Source organism: Heteronotia binoei, chromosome 16 (assembly GCF_032191835.1).
Source record: "Heteronotia binoei isolate CCM8104 ecotype False Entrance Well chromosome 16, APGP_CSIRO_Hbin_v1, whole genome shotgun sequence".
NCBI classification, from domain to species: domain Eukaryota; kingdom Metazoa; phylum Chordata; class Lepidosauria; order Squamata; family Gekkonidae; genus Heteronotia; species Heteronotia binoei.
Genome location: NC_083238.1, coordinates 17,564,446 through 17,589,279, shown reverse-complemented (window position 1 = coordinate 17,589,279; position 24,834 = coordinate 17,564,446). Strand labels below are relative to the sequence as shown.

At 42.9% G+C, this 24,834-nt stretch overlaps 1 protein-coding gene and 1 non-coding gene across 4 annotated transcripts in view; one reads left to right on the top strand and one right to left on the bottom strand.

Annotated features, from left to right (window-relative positions):
• Window positions 1-24,834, bottom strand: part of FMNL2 (formin like 2) — a 304,440-nt gene that overhangs the window by 176,651 nt on the left and 102,955 nt on the right. The window lies entirely within an intron of this gene.
• Window positions 1,228-1,299, top strand: TRNAS-GGA (transfer RNA serine (anticodon GGA)). The gene has a single exon. It is a non-coding gene; the product is annotated as a tRNA-Ser (tRNA).

The following is a 24,834-nucleotide window of genomic DNA, read 5'->3' as shown; positions in this document are numbered from 1 at the left end:
TCACACTAGCTCTAAGGATTTTAAAAGGCCCATAATATCTAGTAATACTCTTTTGATTAAACCCCATTAACATGAGAATCTCATTTGCAGAGCTGCTAAATCTGACCACAACAAAATAAGAATTAACAAGAGAAGATAACATGCACCCAAAGTATGGCCAGTCACTACACACATTTATGCTGGGTTATCTCTTTAGCTTATTGCTCAATGCAGTCACGTGGTCATAAAAGCACAGTTGGGGGAACTCCAAGAAAGTTCCCATCTTCTTTGTAAAAATAGTTTTGGTTTCTGCTTCTCCAAAAAGCTTACTCACTAATAGAACACTTGGTTTCTTTTTTTTCACATTTATCCACAGAATCGTGTTTTCCCACTCAGTTACCCTATTCCTCTGGAAATCCCCTGTGCTGTATTTAAAAAACCAGAACAGCTTTACTGCTCTGACTTCCACATGAAGAAATCCACACACTGCACATGGGTAGCAGAGGAACTTCATTCATACATCACCATGTTCATGTGCATGGGGAATTGTGTGTTCAGAGCAAAAAAGCAACATAGTATGAATAGCTGGATTTGGGTCCAATAGCACCTTAAACATGAACAAGATTTTTTGAGTGTAACCTATTGAGATTCAAAACTCTTCATCAAATATAGCATGAATGGCCCATCTACCCTCTTGGGCTGGCTAACCACAGCTTGGTGTAGGGGATCAGTTCATTTGTATAGTATTTTTAGCATGCTATTCTATGCCAATTCAATATCAGCATGTTGCTTTATGCAGCAAAACACCACGGTTTAAACACTGGACGAGTCTACTCACTGCATAATTTTCATTTAAGCTGCACTATGTATGTGATGTATGGACGGAATGATTATTACGGTGACCATGATTTTGCATGCCTTGTTAAGGGGGAAACAAACATTAAAGTTCTCCACTGATAAAACTGGAACTTCAATAAGGTTCTGATTGCAGGAGCGTTAGAAACTGTAATGTACATTGAGGTGGGTAGCCGTGTTGGTCTGATGAGGTGTGCTTGACACATGAACGCTCACACCTTGAATAAAACTTCGTTGGTCTTAAAGGTGCCATTGAGGAGGGACGGTGGCTCAGTGGTAGAGCATCTGCTTGGGAAGCAGAAGGTCCCAGGTTCAATCCCCGGCATCTCCAAAAAAGGGTCCAGGCAAATAAGTGTGAAAAGCCTCAGCTTGAGACCCTGGAGAGCCATGAATGGTGCTGTGGCTCAGTGGTAGAGCATCTGCTTGGAAAGCAGAAGGTCCCAGGTTCAATCCCCGGCATCTCCAACTAAAAAGGATCCAGGCAAGTAGGCATGAAAAACCTCAACTTGAGACCCTGGAGAGCCGCTGCCAGTCTGAGTAGACAATACTGACTTTGATGGACCAAGGGTCTGATTCAGTATAAGGCAGCTTCATATGTTCATATGGACTCAAGCTTTGTTATAATGTAAATTGTTACATTTCTTTTGTTCTTTAACATTCTCAGTTCTTACAAAAAGAGGGGTGCCAGAAATTTTCTTGAGTTAGTTTTTTGGACTCCAAACTAACTGTAAAGAACAAACAGCTAGAATATTAGTTTTATTAGGTAAACATCATTTGTTACCTTCAAAGCTTTTAGATACAAAAAAAAAAAAAAAACAAATTGGGAAAAGTAAATGGGAGTAGTTTTGAAAGTTATTTAAATGAGTTCCTCTTTAAAAATAATTTCCATTAATAATCACTCAAAATAAACGTCCACCTGAAGAAACATGTACTGTGCATCCAACATGCTCAGTACCTCAAGGGGCAGATCTGTGCAAACAATCTCATTTAATATGAGAGACAGGTTCCTTTTCCTAATGAGCAAGCCCCTTGAGGGGAAAAAATCGAAGTCAGAATTCTTTAAAGCTGTCTGAAGGAAGACATCTCTGTTAAACCAAGTTCTGGCTTTTCCTGGCTTGCTCAGTTGGGTATTAAATAAATCCAAATCTCTCAAATGCTAATTAGGTTAAACAGTCCATCAGGTTCACTGAGGAGCAAACTACAGCCCAAAATGAAATGAATATGATGATAAGCCATCTATTATGCACGAATACAACCACTCCTATATTTGCACCCCTAACAAGAGACACATACAAGCAAATGAATTCTATTTCAGTCACAGAAAAACCCTTTCAGAAAAGCCACTGAACATAGTATTCAAGGTTGCATATACATATAAGCAAGAAGTAAATTTAAAATCAGTTTCAAGAAGTCTTATTCTTGGTCAAAACCAGAGGAAACCCTGAAATCCATGACTGAATCCATGTATCTTTAAAGTTCTCTCATACAGCAAAAGTAGAAGGGTGAATTACCTAGGCTGCAGCTGTGGAGAAGGGTAAGGAGAGGGGTGACTCGTTCCCTCATGCCATTTCTTTAATCTAATGTAAACCTGTTGGAGAACAATTTGGCCAATAGGTATGGAAAAATAAGTTTCCCTATCAGGGCAAATAGAACCTTCAGTGGTCTAATCTACTACTGGATGAAAGGTGAAAAGCAGGAGGGGAGGGGAGAATACACACACATACACAAACACATTAATCCACTATTTAATCTATACTGTCTATACTGACTGGAAGTTGTTCAGAAAGGTTTTTCTCCAAAACAGGGCCTGCTAGATAAAAATTTTTAACTAGAATGCTAGGTTGGTGTTTCGTCAGGTTGGTGTCTCTGTCCCGCCCAGTGTTTCAATTTTTGTTTTTATGCTTTTGTATATATTTTAGCTTGGTGGGGTTTTTTTTAAAATTGCTTTTAATAGTTTTATAATGATGTGTGTCTTATGTAGGAGACGTTAATGGTTTAAAAATGTGGTTTTATCACGTATGTTTTAAAATGTTCGTTGCCTTGGTGGCCTTTGTGAGAGTAGAAAGGCAGAATATAAATTCTGTAAAATTAAAAAAAAAATAGTTTAACCCTAGATTAAAGGCTGTGGCTCACAAGCACCTTGAACACACCAAAAAGGTGGAATGGTTCCCAAGCGCAGAATGGAATTAGGTACCACAAAAGTTGAGCAAAAACAATATAGAAATGAATTCAACAGAATTCAACAAATCAATTTATTATACAGTGCACTTAAAATACAAATTTTAAAAAATGGCCCTTGAATTTAGCCTTTAGACTGAAAGTCACCAGACTAGTCCTCCATATACAATATATAGCACAAATGAGTGTCCCAAAGTTGATGATATACAAACAAGACCACAGTAAACCTGATTTAAGTATCTCAAAGTGGACAGTCCACAAACCAAGCCACAGAAAACAAAAGCAAATGCCTTTCTGTTCACAAGCACCTAAGACTAGGTAATGAAGCCAAATTACTGGCATACGATGGAGATTCCCCTGAACTTAATTTTCTGAAGACAGAATTAAGAAGCAAAATAACTGATGTTAATTCAAGTTCGGACAATCTATATTACCACAGGTGGGTGGGAGGGGATCCTGCCAGATTCCTACAATAGGTACACACAGTCCTGTAACAGTGCATTACACCCTATTGTAGTAATGCAGGAGGATAAAATGGAGGAAGGAAGAACAACGTAAGATGCTTTGGTTCCCCACTGAGAAAAAAGATAAGTTAGAGAGCATTATGCTAAGATAAGGAAGAGCATTACGCTCTACTAGTCGAAATCTACCAGCGATCCTCGGCCTCAAAGAGGTCCAGCTGTTCTCAACAAGTCCTGGCCCTGACCTGGTGGAACTCTCTGCTGGAAGATACCAAGGCCCTGCAGAATTCTTTACAATTCCGCAGGGCCTGTAAAACAGAGATGTTCCGTCAGGCTTTTGGCTTGAGGACAGCGACGGCTGCCAGACTGGAACCCCCCTCCGCCCACCACTTAAGGGGGGACTGCTCCCAATGCTGAGAAAGCAGAATTACAGCACATTATAAAGAATGTCTATTGGGTTGCAATTGCTTTTAATTCATCATCGTACTGATCTTATGTGTAACTTTGTTGTACATCCCCTAGAGCCCGGCACTGGCTGGGATGAGGCGAAATAATAATAGTAATAATAATAATAACAACAACAACAACAGAAGTAAACAAATGAATAGATTTTCACAGGGAATTTCACAGGGAAATATAATCAGGACCATCCTGTTAGCTGCCCTTCAACTCCTAATAGCTGAGAGAGCTCTTCTGGACAACATGACATTAATCACTTACCACAAGTGAGCATTCCTCCATCTACTAAGCTATCAAATTCACTGGGCTCCTGTCTACCTTCCACTAAACTAGGCATTGTTCCGTTAGTTTTGCAGAGGCAAAATAAGAATAAACAACTATTCATGCTGCAACCTACTGGGAGCTGAAATCTGCACTGTAATATTCTTTACATTGGGTAGCAGCCTCAATGGCACCAGCCAAGGTATAGTAGGCCAATTACCATCTTATAGAATAATGCCAGATGCCATGGCTTTAACAGGAGAGAGAGAACAGGCCTTATATGTAAAGGTATAGTAAAACACCAGAAACATCACTCCTTCCTCACACAACTTCACTGGGGGCAGCAGTTGCTGAGTAACCACAGAACACACCTCCCAATCGCCTCCACTTATCCTCACCAATGAGATAGGTGGTGAGGGCTTTTGTGACATCAATGAGACATCAAGGACAAAGAGAGGAGGCAGGTATTGGATGCTCCTGTAAGGCTGGCCCATGTCAGAAAGCATTTACACTGGCAAGAGATTGCTCCAGTGGCTAGAACTGATGGAGGGGGAAGGAAATTTCTTCACGATGCTGACCAGAATGTCAGAAAGATGTCAGGGGAGAACAAAATCTTAAAGCTAAGTGGATTCTTCTAAGGACAATAAAAACGTTCCCTCCACTAGTATTTTTCATAACCTCACATTAACTGCTTAATACTATATGTCAAATGTACTGCTTATGTTCCAATTAAAAGGTAAAGAATGTACATGGTGTCTCCTTCTCTCGTAACAGTTTGGTGCTTCTTTGTGTATTATTTAAAACATTTAGAAGCCCACCTTTCTCTCCGCCAGCTTACATAATGGGATCTGAAGGAGGATATTTGAAAGCGTGAAGGAATGAAATAGTAAGTCAACCACTGAAAAACAACAGACACGATCGAACTACTGCAGTGACTCTGGCCTACTACAGCAATTGAATATTTTAGAAAAATAAGTAGCATTTGGTATTATCATTCACGGTTTTCCTTTAAAACTGTATTAAGATTTTTTAAAGATTTTATTATTTTCCTTTAATATAATGCTCTTAAAATCTTAAAAGTTTCTGAGATTTTGAGTGGGAAGTTGGCAAGGGTAAAAAAAAAATCTCACAAACTACAAACAAACAACTCTCACTCACAAGTCACACTTACAGTGTACCCCCAAAGCAAAGTTATACCTTTTATAGAATCACTGATCTCTATGGACTTAGAAAGTGTCCCTTGAGAGTGAGGAGGCTGTGGCTCAGGAGCTCTGCTCTGCATGCAGAAGGTCCCAGGTTCAATCCCCAGCATCTCCAGTTAAAAAGGGCCAGGCAGTAGGTGATGTGAAAGACCTCGGGGAGGGACGGTGGCTCAGTGGTAGAGCATCTGCTTGGGAAGCAGAAGGTCCCAGGTTCAACCCCTGGCATCTCCAAAAAAGGGTCCAGGCAAATAGGTGTGAAAAACCTCAGCTTGAGACCCTGGAGAGCCGCTGCCAGTCTGAGAAGACAATACTGACTTTGATGGACCAAGGGTCTGGTTCAGTATAAGGCAGCTTCATATGTTCATATGTTCCATCTGAGACCATGCGCCAGTGTATGTAGATAGTACTGATCTTGATGGACCAATGGTCTGATTCAGTATAAGCAGGGGTGGAATTCTAACAAGAGCTCCTTTGCATATTAGGTCACACCTCCGATGTAGCCAATCCTCCAAGAGTTTACAAGGATCTTTTTTGTAAGCTTATGGAGGATTGGCTACATCAGGGGTATGTGGCCTAATATGCAAAGGAGCTCCTGATAGAATTCCACCCCTGAGTATAAGAAAGGTTCATGTGCATGTTTAGGATTGCACTGTGAATGATCATACATGTACCAAGGAAAGGTTGGGAAATGACAATGGAACTTCCTCCTAAATGCTATTTCAGCTAGGATTTAACTGAATGGATCTGAATTGATGTTTTAAGATCACTGAATGCCATCTTTGAATTGTGCTGAAATTAGCACCAAATTGTTTTATCTAAGGTTTTAATTTAAACGTTTTCATTGTTGTTTTATTATGAATTGTGAGCCACCCTGAACCTGCTTCGGCGGGAAGGGCGGGATACAAATCCAATAAACCTTTATCTAAAGAATAGCCTCTCTATATTCAATTAAATCTAAACTAGCCTAGTGCACTGGCCACAGTACTTAGATACCAACTGCTCCAGCAGAGCACTAGTTTAGCACATAACTTTATTTCAGGTAAGCTTCTCTCTCTCTCTCTCTCTCTCTCTCTCTCTCTCTCTCTCTCTCTCTCTCCCTCTCTCTCTGTCTGCCCCCTAGCCAATTTGTTCTATTGGCCATTAGCAGGGTGACTGTTTATCCATCCCACTTGCAACATCTGTTCTTCCTGGGCAATTGCTTTCTAGATTGAGTCAAGCAAAGAAAGGGGCATCTGGAAAGGAAATCAGTGCTAAATCAGTGCTACTGTATACTAACAAGAACATGTACTCCTGAAAGCCAGAAGTGATTCCAAAGGGGCTATTTCAGTTTGCCAAACTGAGTCCCATTCTTGGCTTCCTTCACAGAGGCTCTCTCTCCCACATTCCTGTATCACACAGCAACCATTTGCAATAAAAATTTATATCCAGCCAGGGCGCCCAAACAGACAGCTTTGCTGGCAAAGGCACTTACCCCCTTTCCTGCAAGTTCTGCAGCCAGTCTAACTGAGAGTGATTAGCAGTTACTTACACAAAGCAGCCCAGTTGCTCTTAATGAAAAGGAAGTCATTACTGCATGTAAATCCTTTCGTGAGTGAATTTCATCAGCCACCAGGTCTACCAACCTTTGAAAATAATAGCATTTTCTCAAAATAATAAAACTGTAGGTACGGTGGTTGGTTCCTCAAGTTCTTTAATGATAGCAAAGGTGAAAAGTGAGAGGAAATAGTATATTTGGACAGCAGGCAACATACAAACTCCCTGCTGCCAAACCACAAATATATCCTTTTTTCTTTCGCAGAGGTTTCAGAGCCAAAACATCCTACTTTTACAGTGCAAACCTAAGCAGAGTTACACCCTTCTAAGTCAACTGAAGTCACTGGACTTAAAAAGGCATAATTCTGCTTAGAACTATTGTTATATCATACTTTTGTGACCTTCACCCCACATTCAGACTCCAGTGCAGGACTCTGTTAAATTCAAAGTAAATGGAAGAGGCTCTGTTTTGTTACTTAAAAAAAAAAAAAAAAGCATACACATGTGTGCTTTATGCCTTTTTATGCTATGAGACAGAAAGGGTAGGGTTTGGTGGGTATTTTACACTGTCTTGTCATTTTTCAGGCATAACACACGCCTTGCATATTCCCTTACACATTGGTTAACAGTGGGTACTTGAGACATTCAGGAAGACCTATCCAAGGCAAAGAGGTTGGGTTCTCACATCACTGCAAAATTGCATCCACAATCATGGTGCAAGCCTGCCAGTGTATTATTATCAGCACCACCTGAGGGGCAGAGCGGATGGTAGGGACGGAGCTCACACCTGTACCAATGCTCAGTAAACAATAAGGACAGGTCTAAAAGCAATGACAAATTTTGAATATTGGTTTTGTGCATGCCATTTAAATTTCCATATTTCAGAAAACAGGGGCCACAATTGCCCCATAAAATCAAGATAAATTGGTAGATCAGACATACCGAATCCCTGGCATCAAAACATTTAAATGTTAATATATATTTAAATAGAAGTGGGTTCCCCCCCCAAAAAAATATTACTCTATCATACATCAAGCTGCTATACAAAAGGTTTTTATGGAGCATCAAGGCAAATTTGTAGAAGTTCAGAGAAAGGACGATGTAACAAATTAGATTAGCACAGTTGATCTGTATACAGAGATAAACCTATGCTTTTAGAGGGGGAGCAAGAGAGAGAACACTACCCTTCCTCCAGCGAGCCTATCCAAGGCAAAGAGGTTGGGTTCTCACATCACTGCAAAATTGCATCCACAATCATGGTGCAAGCCCCCCTTCATATTATCCTCACAGCAACCCTGTGAGGAAGACAAAGGTATATGAACACAGGGATGCCTGACTGTAATCAGCCTAATTACTACAACACAATAGCTCTAAACCACCTTCTATCACAGCATGAAAAACATGACAAGGGAAAAGATAAACTAGGATGACACATCAATACCTCACTTTTGAGACATTTCCTTTCTAAAAAGGTTCATAAGAGATAAGGCATATCCCATTCTGTTCAAGCAGGGGTGTCAAACATGTGGCCCAGGGGCTGAATCAGGACCCCCAGAGGGCTCCTATCAGGCCCCCAAGCAACTGGCTGTCATCTGCTTCCTTCTCCCTCTCTCTTGCTTTCTTCTGCATCACAGCTTGCTTTGCAAGGCTTGCTCAATTGCACAGGAGCTACAGAGCAAAGCCTCTATTTTCCTGATTGGCTGAAGCTCCTCCCATGGGGAGGAAGGGGGGAGGGATAGCTTGCTTTGCCAGGCTGCCTCAGTTGCACAGCAGAGCTACTGAGCCAAGATTCTCTTCCTCATATTGGCTGAGGCTCCTCCCCCTCCTGGTCCCCTGGGGAAGTAAGGAAAGAGCCAGAGCTTCCTTTGCCCAGTTCCCTGAATCTCATGTGAGAAATACAAAGAAACCACCTTTAAGACCAACCAGTGCTAATGTTTTTAGCATGTTTTAAGGGTTTTTTTTAAAAAAAAATTGTGTTTTTCTGTGTCCTTTATAAAGTTTATATCTCTGCTACCTAATTTTAAATAGGAACACACACGGCCCAGCCCGACAAGGTCTCTTCTATGTCAGATTCGGTCCTCATAACAAAATGAGTTCGATACCCTTGTGTTAAAGGAAAAAAACAGAAAAGAAACATTTTTATATGTAGAAACTTGGCCATTCAAAATCAGATATTCAAAATGCTTATTCTGACCTACATACAATACTAAATTAAAATAATAAAATATGTCGGATTGTCCAGCACACAATTAGGGGAGTTTTTAAAACAGGAGCATTTGTCTCTCTTCTCTGCCTTTTGAATCAATGAAGGACATTCTATTTTTAAAATGGCTGAGATGTCCCCTCAGCAGCTAACGTGAACGTCAAATGTTATAATTTATGGATAGAAATATCAAGCTTTAATCTTCATAAAAGCCAATGTGATGGCACGGTTAAAACATTGGATTAGACTTGGGGAGACAGGTTGAGATCCTCACACTGATGTGAAGCTCCCTGGTGACTTTGGGACTTTTCTCTAAGCCCGAATTCACAAGGTAAATTGCAGATAAAATGGAATAGAGAAGAACCATAAATGCTGCCCTGAGATCTTTAGAAGGCATACAACATAAAATTAGAATAAATTGATAAAAACATAGGCAAGTGTAATTGGTTCTGAAGACATTAACACAATTATCACAATTTTCTATTATCAATATCTCTAATAGTCAACATGGCCCACCTGCAGATATTTAATCCTGTGGATCAGGGCCATGCAGTCACAGAAAAAAAAGAAACAGAGGACAGTCATGTGCTTAAGCAGGGGCGCACAAGAGAAGGGGCACAAAAGGACAAAGAGGGCCAGAGAGAATGAGCAGAAACCACTGTCCTCAACTCCATATAATCAACAGAAGTGGCAAGAAGGGTGGGGAAGGATGTACAGGACCCATCAGCTCTTTTTGCTGCTGAGGCAGCAGTGCATCCCCTTCTCTCCCCCCCCCCCGCCAACAAAGTGCTAAAACTGGAGGTGGGCAGGGGATGAGATATGAGACCTCCTAATCCTTCCCCCACTGCGGTGACACCAAGGCTTTTTTTCTAGAAAAAGCGGCGCTGGAACTCTCAAGAGAGAAATGAAGGAGAAACACACAGGTGCCCCTCATGAACATTTTTTTGAGGTTCTGGAACTCAATTCTGCCACATTCCCCCCCCCCCAAAAAAACCTATGGGTGACACTATTTGGGATGGGTGAAAGAGGACATGTGAAATTCTCCAGCTGTCCCTGCTGCTGTAGCAACAATGCTTCTCCCTCCAGATCCCAATGAGACAGCACCACTGGAGGCTAGCAAGGGGCACGGGAGTCATCATTGCCTCCCTGGGTGCCGTTGGCAGTGCTGAAGGTGGGCAGGGGGATGAGGAGCAGAAGCTTGGGCTGCTGTGGGAGCAGCTCAGTAAATGTGAGGGAGGGAAGAGTGACGGAGAAGAGGGGAGAGAGAGGGGAGGAAGCAAAGGCAGGGGTGAATGGAATGCATTCTCTCCACAAACTCCTTGCAGATCCCCACTTGTAAAGAATAATTTCCTACTTCTATCCTGTTCTCCCTTCTCCACAAATGCTACCAAGATTTGAGATTTGTGTAAGAATGTACTAATCAGTTGTCTAAAGGCAGGAAGTCAATTCACTGCCACTCTCTTTTCCCTCCCGTCTGCCCCTAATGTGTCAAATTACATGAGAAAAACTGCATGGCTTATTATATTCTCTACATATGTTCACAACATTAAAATAAAGCAAAATTAATATTCTTTCAGTTTGCAGGATTCAAGCTCAGAAGAGGATAAATGAGCACGAAATCAACATTCTTAACATGTGCAATCTTTAAGAAAGTGCATGAGAACGGCCAATGTTCAATAGTTCCCTGAATATTCCTGAGATCAGTCTCTTGACCCACATACATCCAAGGTCCTTAGTATTCTACAATGAATAACCAGAGCACTTCTTCTGATCTTTTGCTTTACATTTCCTCAAAATGACATGCCCTGAAAAGCAATTAGGGCTTGAATCTTGCAAACTAAAAGAACATTTCTGTTACACAGTTAAAATGAAGAGAGCTATAATCTAATTAAAACAAATTACTCCTCCAATCTGGCACCGTGAAGCTGAAATATAGCAAGTGACACCCTTTTCGCCCAGCCAATCAAGGTAAACGGCCAATAATGTAATTGATGCTCCAGAACTCCCCTCCCCACTTCTCTTCTTCAAAAACAGGAGTCTGGGGAGAAGCTGGGATTAAAGAAACGATTTTGCTCTGCTAGTAAAATCAGCCAAGAAACCTTGTATAAACCCACAAGGACAATTCTTATTCTCTCACACAAGAGCTCCAAAAAAACAGCATTGTAAATTCACAGGTGTTCAGTGATCATACTGCAAGTCCTTTGTGTCAATTAAAATATCAATTGATCTTCACAGAAAGCTAAACTGGTGGTTTTAGGTGTTGCGAGTGACCTTGGATATGAATCAAGAGAAAGCAGGGGAGAAATATCTAAATAAGCAGTATTTGCCACTCTCAATCCAGGAGTTGCAGATCTTTGTTAGGGGAAAGCACTAACGGCACCATCCTAAACAGAATCCTGTCTAAATCCACTGAAGTCAATGAGGTTATGTAACTCTGCTTAGGAGTGCTCTCGAACTCTTGTAGGGTCTTCACTGAGGCAAGAGGTAAAAGGTGGGACATTCTCCAATAACAGAAGAAAGAAGGCTATTTGACCTACTATTCATACTGCCATGCCTGGATGACTCAGGTTAGCCTGATTCATATCAAATTGAGGAGAGTCAACTCTGGTTAACAGTTGGAAGGGTAACCATATAGAAAAACCTTCACAGAGTCAGGCAACGGCATATCACCTCTGTTCGTCTCTTGTCTTGAACACTCTACAAGGTAGCCGTAAGTCAGCTGCAACTGAATGGCACTTCCCTCCACTTCATACCGCCTGCCAAGCTAACCCTCTATTTTTACGCTGCTCTTCTCTGAGCTACTCTGAACATTCATTAGCTATTTGTTCCTTTGAAACAGTCAAACAAGTTGCTAGTGACTGATTTTCCCCACTTATATCATCGTTTAACACTGCTGTTGAGTTTTGAAAGTTGTGGTCATCTAGATGTATTTTTTAACCACAACTGCTTTGTTCTGTCATATTTCTTGTACACTCTTCTCCAAAGAATTCACAGTGGCGTACCAGGTTCTATCTTCTCCAGCCTGTCCTCACAACGATCCTGCAAAGTAGGTTGGACCAAGAGAATAGGCAACTGACCCAAGGTCACCCAATTAGAAGAGTGAAGATCTGAACCTGGGTCTACTAAATCCTACTCCAACTAATACACAGTACCGGTCATCACCTTGATTGTAGAGGATGGGACTGTTTTGGGGATTTATGATTAGAGAAAGGAGTAAAAATAATTTAAATATAATAACAGCGGGGTTACAATTCTTTGAATTTCAGTGAGTGGAACTTGTTCAGACACTGCTTCCATCCACTCAAAAGATAAATTAGTAAAGCAAACTGACCAGCTAGGCAACCCTATTTTTTTAATTGCATAAACATTTTCATGTTTGTTTGTTGGTTTGCTGTCAAATTACAGATTACTTATGGCAACCTTATGGAGTTTTCAAGGCAAGAGATGTTCAGGTGTCTAAGCCCACAAAGCCAGTGAATTCTGTAGGCTCTCTGCAACTCTAGAATTTTTCAGTCCTATGACAGTTGATATCTTAAAAGTTAATGTATTAAAATCAATATTATTTCTTGTTACTTTTAGCAGGGGGCAGCTGCTATTTCTTTGATCCTCATTTGTGAGAGTTAGACATCTAATGTTCTGCAAGGTGAAAGGAACCCAGAACAATCTTGGTCATTTCAACACTGTGCTCTACAAACTCTGGACACATGGACATTGCAAAATCAAGACCATCCGGAAGTGCCTTGCTGAAGAAATGAGGAGAGAAACAGAGGGAATTTAATCTTAACTCTCTTGAGCTATTTGCAAACTTCCTCCTAAAACCGTAAGGCGAGCATTTTTCCATCTGAGTAAAGGCGACATGATCTGTCTGACCCGATGTTGCCAGCGAATATTTCCAGTGTGCTAACTATTTCTGGTGTGAACAGAAATGCAGAATTTCTGCAGCTGATTTTCTCCAGCATGCCAAAGAAAATGCCTTAATCTGTTGAAGATTTATGCTTCAAATGAACCAGGCTTAAAGACAGAGGTAAAAAATGTCCCTAAGGAAGATCAAACAGCAGAAAATCGGTTGAAAATTTCACATAAAACACACTTAGAATCACATTTGGCTCCACTAAGTAATATATCAAGCAAGTGATCCAAGCTATAATTCAATTTCACAACGTGAGAGGATGGTTCCAAACTATCTATCTAAACTTTATGGATGTTTGAGGGCCTCCACTGACATTCACCCTCTCTTTAGAAAAGTTTCTGTTGAACTTCGCAAAACACAGGTGCATTAACAAAAAAAAGAAGTTATTTTAAGCCAGAAAACAAGGAAACTCTACTTGTGACTATTCCAGTAAACCAGGCTTGTTAAAATATTCTTTAACATATGGAATTACACTCACTGTAGATCTGACACAATAAAACATGTTATAAAAGACTGACCATCTAATGAATGGCTTTTGAGATGGTTGATTCTGGCACTCTGGGATAAGAAACCCAGGAATTTAAAAACCCATAATACTCACCTGTGAAGATATTGGTGCACTGGCAAACACAATGAGGATAGGGTGGAAGACTTGAGAGATAGACTTGGCCAGACATACTGGGAGTCAGCAACACCTCAGGGACTCACTTTGGTCTCTTGGGCAGAGAACCGCCCACAGTGCTAAGCAAAATAGTCTGTCATGTCACTGTTCAACATGTTTTCAGACAGTTGCCAACCTGTGTTTCATCTACAGATAGGCTTCCCAAACCTCCCGCTCTGGCGGGAGACCCCTGAGTTCACAGCCTCATCTCCCGCTCTTCAAAAATTGGGAAGCGGGGGGTGGGGGGTGGAGGGGCGGGGGAGAACATACCTGTAGGCTTCATGTTATTATAGAGCTCCTGAGCTGTTTGTAAAATGTATGCCCCTTTAAGGCTGGGCAGGAAGCAGGAAGGGCTTGGGAGAACGGCCCCTCCCTTTCTTTTGCTTTCGTTTTCACAGCAAGAGTTCTCCGGAAGAAGATCTGGTAAGTATTTGTGTGTGAGAGAGAGGGAAGGGGCAGGGGATTCCCTGTTTTGGAGGCCCTCCCCCCTTTAGAAAGCATGTGGGTGGGAGGGAAATGTCTACTGGGCACTCTTATTCCCTATGGAGAACGATTCCCATAGGGAATAATAGGGAATTCATTCGTGGGTATTGGGGGGTCTATTTTTTGAGGTAGAGGCACCAATTTTTTAGTATAGCATCTAGTGCCTCTCCCCAAAATACCCCCCAAGTTTCAAAAAGATTGGACCAGAGGGTCCAATTCTATGAGCCCCAAAAGATGGTGCCCCTATCCTTCAATATTTCCTATGGAAGAAAGGCATTTTAAAAGGTGTGCTGTCCCTTTAAATGTGATGGCCAGAACTCCCTTGGAGTTCAATTATGCTTGTCACATCCTTGTTCTTGGCTCCACCCCAATGTCTCCTGGCTCCACCCCCAAAGTCTCCTGGCTCCGCCCCCAAAGTCCCCAGATTTTTCTCTAATTGGACTTGGCAACCCTATCTACAGAGTGGTCTGCAAGTACATTGCCATGCTGTGACAATAGGTCTGAGGAAACTCCATCATTACCTTATCTTGCCTAATGCTACTGAAAGACTCAGGGTCACGATCCATATATTTAAAGCTTCCATGGACAATGAAGAAAGCCGATTCATTTGGAAAATGGTGTTGGAGGAGAGTTTTATGGATACTGTGGACCACCCAAAAGACAAATAAGTGGATTCGAGATTAAATCAATCTTGAAGCCTCTCTAGAAGCCAAAATGACTAAACTGAGGCTATCGTACTTTGTTCACATTATGAGAAGACATTAATCACTGGAAAAACCAATAATGTCAGTAGAAGTTAAAGGCAGCAGAACAAAAGGAAGACCCAACATGAGATGGATTGATTCTATGGCCTTTTATGCACCAGTGGTTTCCCTTGCTTTCACCACGCATCTCTATCACATTTTTTCTTTTTCATTCTGCATTGATTATTTGTCCCTTCAGCTTTCCGTTCACTTTCCAGTCGCTATTTCCCTGTATTTTTTAGAATGATTTTGTGATGGATTTTCCTGTCACTTTGCTTCCCAATGCCAAAAGCTATCCACAAGCATACACATTCCCTCAGATTTCCCCCTCCCTTTCCCTGCCCCTCAGAGGTGTAGTGGTTAAGTATGCGGACTCTTATCTGGGAGAACCGGGTTTGATTCCCCACTCCTCCACTTGCACCTGCTAGCATGGCCTTGGGTCAGCCAGAGCTCTGGCAGAGGTTGTCCTTGAAAGGGCAGCCCTCTCCAGCCCCACCCACCTCACAGGGTGTCTGTTGTGGGGGAGGAAGGTAAAGGAAATTGTGAGCTGCTCTGAGACTCTTCGGAGTGGAGGGCGGGATATAAATCCAATATCATCATCTTCTTCTCTGTCCACACTGAAGTCTTTCCTTTCACACTCCTCCTTCCGCCATCTTCCCCCCTCATTCATCAGTGCTTGCTTGTAAAGTTTTTTGGTTTTTTAAACAAGCAGAATGAGTTTAAAGAAAGGAGTTTATCAGCAAACTAGGGGGAAATTCACTGAACTGAGAGAGGTGTGTATATTCTCTGCTGAAGCACTGGCTTAGACCAGTCTTCCCTAACAGAACCCCCACAGAGTTCTCCACACAGGCTCAGCTCTTTGATGGGCTCTGTTGGGCAGTCTAAACCAGGCCTGCGGAGAAAGTTCTCCCTGCAGAACTGGCTCTGGGAGGGGGTGATCTGTTGGGTAGACCAGTTTCAACCAAGCTGCCCAGCAGAACCCCAGCCAAGCCTACGGGGAGGGTTCTGAGAGCTCCATGGAGGACTTTGTTGGGTGGTCCAGTTTCAATTGGGCAGCGCAGCTGAGGACACACACACAACTTGCAGCTCAGTAAAAAATTTCCCCCAGTGATCCTGATTTACCAATGAGCTCCTATTGTTAAACTCATCCCTGAGTTTAAAAAAAATAAAAGAATGGTGTTTTAAGTTTAACATATCCTGTGGAGGTTTAGCTCCCTACAGGTTTAAAGGAAAACTGGAGAGGAGACGAGGAGACAGATTGCAAAGTCCCCTTTGGGGGGAAAGGGGGAAAAAAAGGATTTCAGTGCCACATGCAAACAAATGGGGGAGGGGAGGGAAGAACTTATGCTCAAGTGTGCTACAACGTACCAAGCTTTGCAAAAGCCCTGAAAAACACAGGTTTTGCTACATAAAGTTCTATCTTTTCAAACACGATGGAGGACAGGGATTTTTAGCCGAGGAAATGAGAAAAAAGATTCTGCTTCCCTGTATGAGGCTCAAACTCACGACCTTCAGATTAATGAGACGGACACGTTGCCTATGGCGCTAATGAGGCTGCTGCTGCACATGAAACCAAGGCTGATTGTTTAGCCCTGTCCTTGTTCCTCTGAAGCAGGACAGCAAGAACACAGCTAAGAGGGAGAAAAAAAAGTAAACGTTGGCTGTGCTCAGGGTTGTTCCTTCCAAAGGAAACTACCATTCCCAGGCTCCCCAGAGGCATTGTGGGAGTTGGGGGAGAACTCCAAACAGAGCTCCGAGTATCTGTTTTGGGGAACAATTGAAAGTCCAGCTGAGTGGTAAGGACAGACTGATTTCCCCTCCCTGAATGATTATAACTGCCTTCAGCTGGAACTCTCCACCTGTTTCCTTTGCATGGAAGGGAAGAGAGGAAAGAAAAGGGCAGCTTTCTCCTTTGCATTTTCCCTGTTAGACTACAGAAGAAGACAGCATGGTGACGTGTCTCTTACTGGCAGAAAATACTACTCCTGCCGTTTCTGAAACTCTGGCACCCATTAACTTCCCTTTCATTCAAGGAACTGAACCACGAGGGTTTAAATGGATGGCGCTGGCTGCGCAGCGGCGATAGGGCAAATATGTAATTTTTAAAAACTTTAGAGGCCACACACACACACCCCAGATGATACTCAAATTAAGAAAAACTGCATTTCTTGGTTGTGGCTGCAGAATAATTACACCGGAGAATGACACTGGAGAAAAAAGAACGGTATGTGCAGCAGGCGCATAAATCCAACGTCAACCTTAAAGGTTTGGCTGCTGGGATTCTCCTGAGTAAGCTGTCAGTGCATAATGGATCTATAAAGGAAGCCACAGGCCTCTGTTTGCAAGACCTGAGCAAGGCTGCATGACAGGATGTTTGGAAGGTCATTAGATCATACAGTTATCATCAGTTGGGAAATGACTTGACCATAGTTCCCTCCAAGGTGTGCAAGGGGGTGCTGGCGCACAAATTTTCAACAGGCTGCTCGCACATTTTTGCTCTCTGCTCAGAACCTCCGTTGCAAACAATGAAAGATGGGGCACCTCCTTCTGAGGCCCACAGAACAGGACCCCCCCCCCCCACTCCAACCTTTTTGAAATTTGGGAGAGATTTTTGGGGAGAGGCACCAGTAGCTATGCTGCAAATTTGATGTCTCTAGCTCAAAAAACAGTCCCCCCAGAACCCCAGAGCGAGTCTACACTATAGCCTATGAGGCCATTGATAATTATTATTATTATTATTATTATTATTATTATTATTATTATTATTTTATTCTTATATCCCACCCTCCCCCGCCGAAGCGGGCTCAGGGCGGCTCACATGACATGGTTTACACCATGATTACACTAAAATCCATCAATACATTAAAACAGTTAGATACAATTCAGATTAAGTTAATTAACAATTAAAATTTATCAAATATAAAATTAAATTAAAGTGCCACAGTTCAGGATGTATATAGGATGGCTAGGTGTCATCTCCGGGTGCCATCTTAAATGCGAGTTGACAGAGGGTGGTTTTGGAAGCCCTGCGAAATTGATTTAAGTCTTGCAGGGCTTGCACCTCCTCTGGTAGTTGGTTCCACCATTTGGGGGCCATTGTGGAGAAGGCCTGCTCCCTAGTTACCTTCAATCTGGCCGCTCTTGGTCCAAGGATTCGTAATAGGTTTTGAGAACTAGATCTCAGTGCTCTCTGGGGAACATATGGGGAGAGGCGGTCCCTAAGGTAGGCAGGTCCTCGGCCATATAGGGCTTTAAAGGTGATAACCAGCACCTTATAACGAACTCAGTACACAATCGGCAGCCAGTGCAGCTCCCGCAGCCTAAACTGTACGTGTTCCCACCGTGGTAATCCCACTAACAGCCTGGCCGCTGCATTCTGCACTAGCTGCAGCCTCCGCGTTCAGTACAAGGGCAGCCCCATGTAGAGGGCATTATAGTAGTCCAGCCTCGAGGTGATGGTCCCCATAAGCTACAATGGAGCTGGGGGGAAAACCTTTTTTTGGCACACCCCTGCTATGCTTTTCAGTATGATTTCTAAGCTGCCTTGAAGGGAAAAGTGGGATATAAATATTTGAATAAATAAGTGGTTTGGGCAGGTTAGTAACATTTAAGCAGCTTCCAAATTGCTAGGTTAGTCAGGGTTCTGACAGGGATTGCTCCTCTTCTGTTATACTTGACCCGTAATGCCGCTTGTTACATTTCACTTTTAAAAAACACAAATAAGTAGCCTACAAGTCTCCCCCCCTGGCCCAGCTAAGTGCTGGTGTGTTTTCTAAGGCTCAGCAGAGGACAGATCCACCAATAACACAGAACTGGGGTAGGCAGACATGTCCTCTGGAGGCCAGGTTTATCGATATAGTAGAAAGAGGTGGGTAGATCAGAGGCCTGGTCTACCAATATGGTGGAATGAGGTGGGTAGAACTGTTCTCCAGAGGACAGGTCTCTGAATATAGTAGAAAGGATTGGGTGAAATGTGACTCGATTCTGTTTTCTCTTATAATGTTAAAATTATTCTTAAAATATAGTTTAAATATAATCGAAAAGAATTTATTCTGAGATTTTTACAAGGTTATGGAAGTAATCTAAAAAACTAATTTATGCAATAGTCAAAAGTAGACTTGCTGACAACAGTAATGCTACAAGCTTTTTCGTTCATGGGGTAGAATTTCTGCTCGCAGCACTGTGGAGCTGTGCACATAGTACACACATATATGTATTATTATTACACACACACAAACACACACACACACACACACAGGGCTTCGGTCTTCCTAACAGTTATGCAACATTTTATGATACAAATGTATGTTAGTTCTTGATACCTTCTCTTACTATATTATCCTGTATTGTGACTGAAGTACCGTATTTTTCGGTCCATAAGGCGCTCCGGACCATAGGACGCACCTTCCTCCTGGGGGGCGATCCGCTGCCTCTGCCTCCGATCCGGCGCTTCTCCCGCACCTGCCTGCCTGGCTCTATCTTCTTCAGGCAAGCTCTGGGATCGCTCCACGTGGCCCCACCGCAAACCCAGCGCTTCGCAAGCGCCGGCTGCGGAGGGGGCAGCGTGCTTCCTCCTTGTCTGTCTGCCTGCTCCACCTCTGATGCTTAAAGCAAGCGCTGGGATTGCTCCCTCCGCTCTCCGATCCCAGCGCTTGCTTTAAACATCAGAGGTGGAGCCAGGCAGACAGACAAGGAGGAAGCACGCTGCCCTCTCCACAGCCGGCACTTGCGAAGCGCTGGGTTTGCGGAGGGGGCGGGTGTTTCCTCCTTGCCTGCATGCCTGGCTTCAGCTGTGATGTTTAAAGCAAGCGCTGGGATCGGAGGGTGGAGGGAGCGATCCCAGCGCTTGCTTTAAGCATCAGAGGTGGAGCCAGGCAGACAGACAAGGAGGAAGCACGCTGCCCCCTCCGCAGCCGGCGCTTGCGAAGCGCTGGGTTTGCGGTGGGGCCACGTGGAGCGATCCCAGCGCTTGCCTGAAGAAGATGGAGCCAGGCAGGCAGGCGCGGGGGAAGCGCCGGATCGGAGGCAGAGGCAGCGGATCGCCCCCCCCCAGGGTACGTACCTTCAGACCATAAGACGCACACACTTTTCCCCCCACTTTTTTTTTGGGGGGGGAGTGCGTCTTATGGTCCGAAAAATACGGTAATTTGTCAATCTGCACAGAAAAATGTTAAAATAAAGGGATTTTTCTCCTAAAAGCCCGATACAGTTCAGTTTGCTTTATTACGGTCCATGACGAAATACACAGCACAATGCAGGCGAACAACAACCACGTAAAAATTGTGAAAATCAAGATGGACCTAAATAAGTAAAACGTAAGATATTTAAAAAATAAATGCGAAAATAAAACATAGGACATTAGTATGAATAATGAGATATGACAAATAATACAGTTTAAAAAAAACCCCACCTACTCAAGATGTACTAACCATAAGCTTCAAAGTTTTTATAGTGGGTCCCTTTTATTAAAAGAACACTGGCACATGTTCAAGTTCTATTTTTACCTGCCCTTGCAAGTAACACTCAATGTTTAGTCTTTGAGGGACCTCCCACCCTCTCAGGTTGAACCGATGTGAAGCAGATTGACTTTATAATCCGTGCCAATATTAGAACTACGTCTGGTGATTATTAACAAAGGTCTCTTTCAGCCATAAGGTGTAATATTTTTGAACTCCTGCATCTTTAAAATACGAGAGACAGAGAGAGAGAGGAGAAATGTGTGACTCCAACAAAGAAAAGATCGTGAAAGAAGCCAAGAACATTTATTTTCATCTAAATTCTTTCATAAAACTCAATAGCATGTTTGGAAGCAGAGTTAGGTAATTTACAGTGTGGACAGCAGTTCCGGCTTTCCACACTGCTATGCATTATGCTATGCCGCTCTTTGAAGTTATACTTTGCATTGTTTATAGCTCTCCTACTGATAGTGAAATGGCATGTCCAAGACTGTGAGGCCTGTTGTAAATCTAAGCACAGAGGCCAACCATGTGTTCTGTTTCAGAGAGAGGCTATCCACTGTGGTTAGAAAAAAATAAGTTAACTATGAGACTTTCTTTATTTCTCTTTTTTTCTGTGGCAAGGACCAACTTTTGCTCAGGTGATAATGCATTTATATAATCAGAACTCTGCAGCAGCACAAAAAGAGCTGGTCTTCCACTTTTACACCCCTGATGTAAGCTCTTATGTACGATCATCTAGTGTGAAGGCAGAAAATGGCAATAAAACAAAACCCCTCATGAGCACATAATCAAAAGCAGTCCAGTTTTCTGAGCTATGACAGAAGTCCTTGTTTGCCAGGCCTCTTTTCTCCTTTCTCTCAGATTCTTCCTTCCTACTTCTCTTTCGTAGTATACAAGCTTCCTACACCTTCTGCCCACCACTCAGGGCACACCCAGCAAACAGCACCCCCCTTCGTGAGCAGCTTTCAGCGCAAAGCAAATACAGACAATCTTTTTGTTGCACCAAAATGGGGAAATAAATGCGCACACACTCAAAAAGGCAGCCACCTTTTTGCCGAGCTGTTCAGAGCCCTTTCTCGCATGGCCACTTCCTTTTCTAAACTGTTTTTGTGTCCTCTCACCACATCATAGCAAAATGTCTCTGGAAAGGGAAACAAAACTAATTAATTATAACAGGCTTTGTCCTGGACACAGCATTTTTTTTCTTTGGCTTTAGTATGCCACCAATAGCTTCCTGCAGCAAATGAACACAGAAGGTGGGACAGGCACATGTCTTCAGATAAACCACCAAAGCACATATGCTGCAGATCCCCCAGCACATAACTTTCTAATGCTCCAATGGTGAGTCCATATTATTTTCACTCTTATAAGTATTTAGTCTGGCCAATGCCGATGTCACACAAGCAAATATGACTGACTCATAAAACTCAAAGCTGCCCCGGAGAGAATTTCAGTTCTTGTATTCTACTGACTTTTAACACTGAGTTTCCTGCTGGACAATTTGTGTTTCAGAGTAATTTGTAATATTTTAACATGAAAATATGTTCTGCTTCGAATTGTGTGTTGGAGAGAGAGGGATATTGATAAAACTGCACTGGCCAGACCTGAAAGGCAAAAGCTATGCCATTTCTCTAATACACATTTTTTGGTACTGAATCATTTATTTTCATTAGACTTAAAACTTTATACAATACAAATGGATGATTAACATACAATAAACTGGTATATAATAATACTTTGTTACAACAGTTACATGCCATTTTAATAATATAAAAATCCCCTCCAGAATACAATCTAAGGGCAACTTTCTAATTACAACTTTATTCTGCATCAGGAAGGAGGTTTAACATATACTGGTAGCTTTTCCTCAGATGTGCAGAATTAGAAATATAGAAGGTCATTCACTCTACAGTTACTAGAAGGTATATTATACTTTGCCATATAGTCTAATATGCCAAAGTATTAACTCCACTCACAGCGGGAGGTGAAAGCAAACCAAAAACACACACACACACAAAAATCCCACATATAATCTGCATAAAATAAACTTAAGTCTGTAACATAAGAGCCATGAACTAAACTTAGGGCTGCAACATAAGAACATAAGATAAGCCATGTCAGATCAGGCCAATGGCCCATCCAGTCCAACATTCTGTGTCACACAGCGGCCAAATATATATATATACACACACACACACTGTGGCTAATAGCCACTGATGGACCTCTGCTCCATATTTTTATCTAACCCCCTCTTGAAGGTGGCCATGCTTGTGGCCGCCACCACCTCCTGTGGCAGTGAATTCCACATGTTAATCACCCTTTGGGTGGAGAAGTACTTCCTTCACGGAAGAACCATGTCGCTAATGGGATTGGGGCAAAGAATTGTAAAACCTCCATAAAGTCACAGTCTGTTTCCTTGAAACATCAAGTACCACAAACCCCAGCCCCAGCTTTTGTGTCACACAGCTCAGTGATCTCCCCATTGCTGTGGGTAAACAAGTTAAAACTGAATTCTGACCTGAAGGACATTTTGTTTCCCACTTTTGATGAGGTCCAGCTGAAATTCACTGACTCAGCCTATAAGATCTACTACTGGAGAAACAAGCTAATCCAGCTGCAAAAAAAGACGTTATTGCAGCTTTACTTAGCTAAGAAGATGACCCCCTACCTTGATTCAACTGGTCTGGCCACATGGATTCACGCTAGACTACTGTACTGTATCCTCCCCTTAAAGACAACTTGGAAGCTCCAGTTGGTACAAGCCTAGCTATTATCAAGCATCCAGAAGAACAAGCACATCACATCCATTCAACAGGACATTTCACTGATCCCCAATCAGTTACTGAGTCCAATTCAATGTTCTGGTTATCTGGCTCTATCTGGTTCTGGTTATCACCTACAAAGCCCTTAATGGCCTTGGGCCTACATTCCTGAAGAACCACCTCTCTTGCTATGCCCCACCATATTAGTTTCACTCATCTAAGTAAAGCCTTCTGAAGGCTGCACCCTGCTAATGGGTAAAATCAGCAACTTCTCATTCACATGCATTCTCTGCGGTAGCTCCCACCTTGCGGAATGGCTTGCCTGAAGTGGTAAGGAAGGCCCCCATACTTTGTGAAAAACAGAAATGTTCACTAGGGTATTTTTGCAAAAGAAGAAGACAACATTGGATTTATACCCTGCCCTCCACTCTGAATCTCAGAACAGCTCACAATCTCCTTTACCTTCCTCCCACAACAGACACCCTGTGAGGTAGGTGGGGCTGAGAGAGCTCTCACAGAAGCTGCCCTTTCAAGGACAACTCTGCAAGAGCTGTGGCTGACCCAAGGCCATTCCAGCAGCCGCAAGTGGAGGAGTGGGGAATCAAACCCGGTTCACCCAGATAAGATTCCACACAACCACTCCACCTTGAAACATCGAGTAACACAAACCCCACACAGCTCAGTGTCACACAGCTCAGTGATCTTCCCCACTGCTGAGGGGTAAACAAGTTGAATGACTGTGGATAGACAAGTTAAAACAGCACAAGAGGTTGTTTGTGTAAGGGACAGGATTGTAGTTTCTTGCATTGTATCTATCACCTTCCTTTTTCTTACTGCAATGTCTTCTGCCTTTGCAACCTCCTTTCTCCACTGCAGTATGCCATGCCTTAGGCCACCCAGACCCCATTGTAAATAACCAATACAATTTTTTAATTTAATGAGAGGCAGTAAAATTTGGAAACATTTTGTTTCTGGAGCCGTTATTCTGGTGCCTAGCTGCCTGGTTTAAACATTAAGAAGAAGAAAATATTGGATTTCTATCCCACCCTCCACTCCGAAGAGTCTCAGAGCGGCTCACAATCTCCTTTACCTTCCTCCCCACAAAAGACACCCTGTGTGGTGGGTGGGGCTGAGAGGGCTCTCACAGCAGCTGCCCTTTCAAGGACACAGTCTCAGAGCGGCTCACAATCTCCTTTACCTTCCTCCCCCACAACAGACACCCTGTGAGGTGGGTGGGGCTGGAGAGGGCTCTCACAGCAGCTGCCCTTTCAAGGACAACCTCTGCCAGAGTTATGGCTGACCCAAGGCCATGCTAGCAGGTGCAAGTGGAGGAGTGGGGAATCAAACCCGGTTCTCCCAGATAAGAGTCCGCACACTTCACCTACACCAGACTGGCTCTCAGTTAGAGGGTGTGATTATAGGGCATCTCAGCAAATATGTATATGGCAGGAACACATTTACTAATCAGCAGCGAGACCCACAGAGCCTGCCACCTAAGAGGATTGTGCTGATTACAGGCTCACAGGCCTGGGAAAGGCTTTGATTGAATTCTATATAGGTACAATGGTTTCTGTTTGCTTCCTGTTTTGTTCTCTCATGTGCTGGGCCCGCTCCGCACAGGAGGAAAATGTGCACAGAACAGAAGACACAAGATGATATTACAGCTTGCACACATATGAAGATAA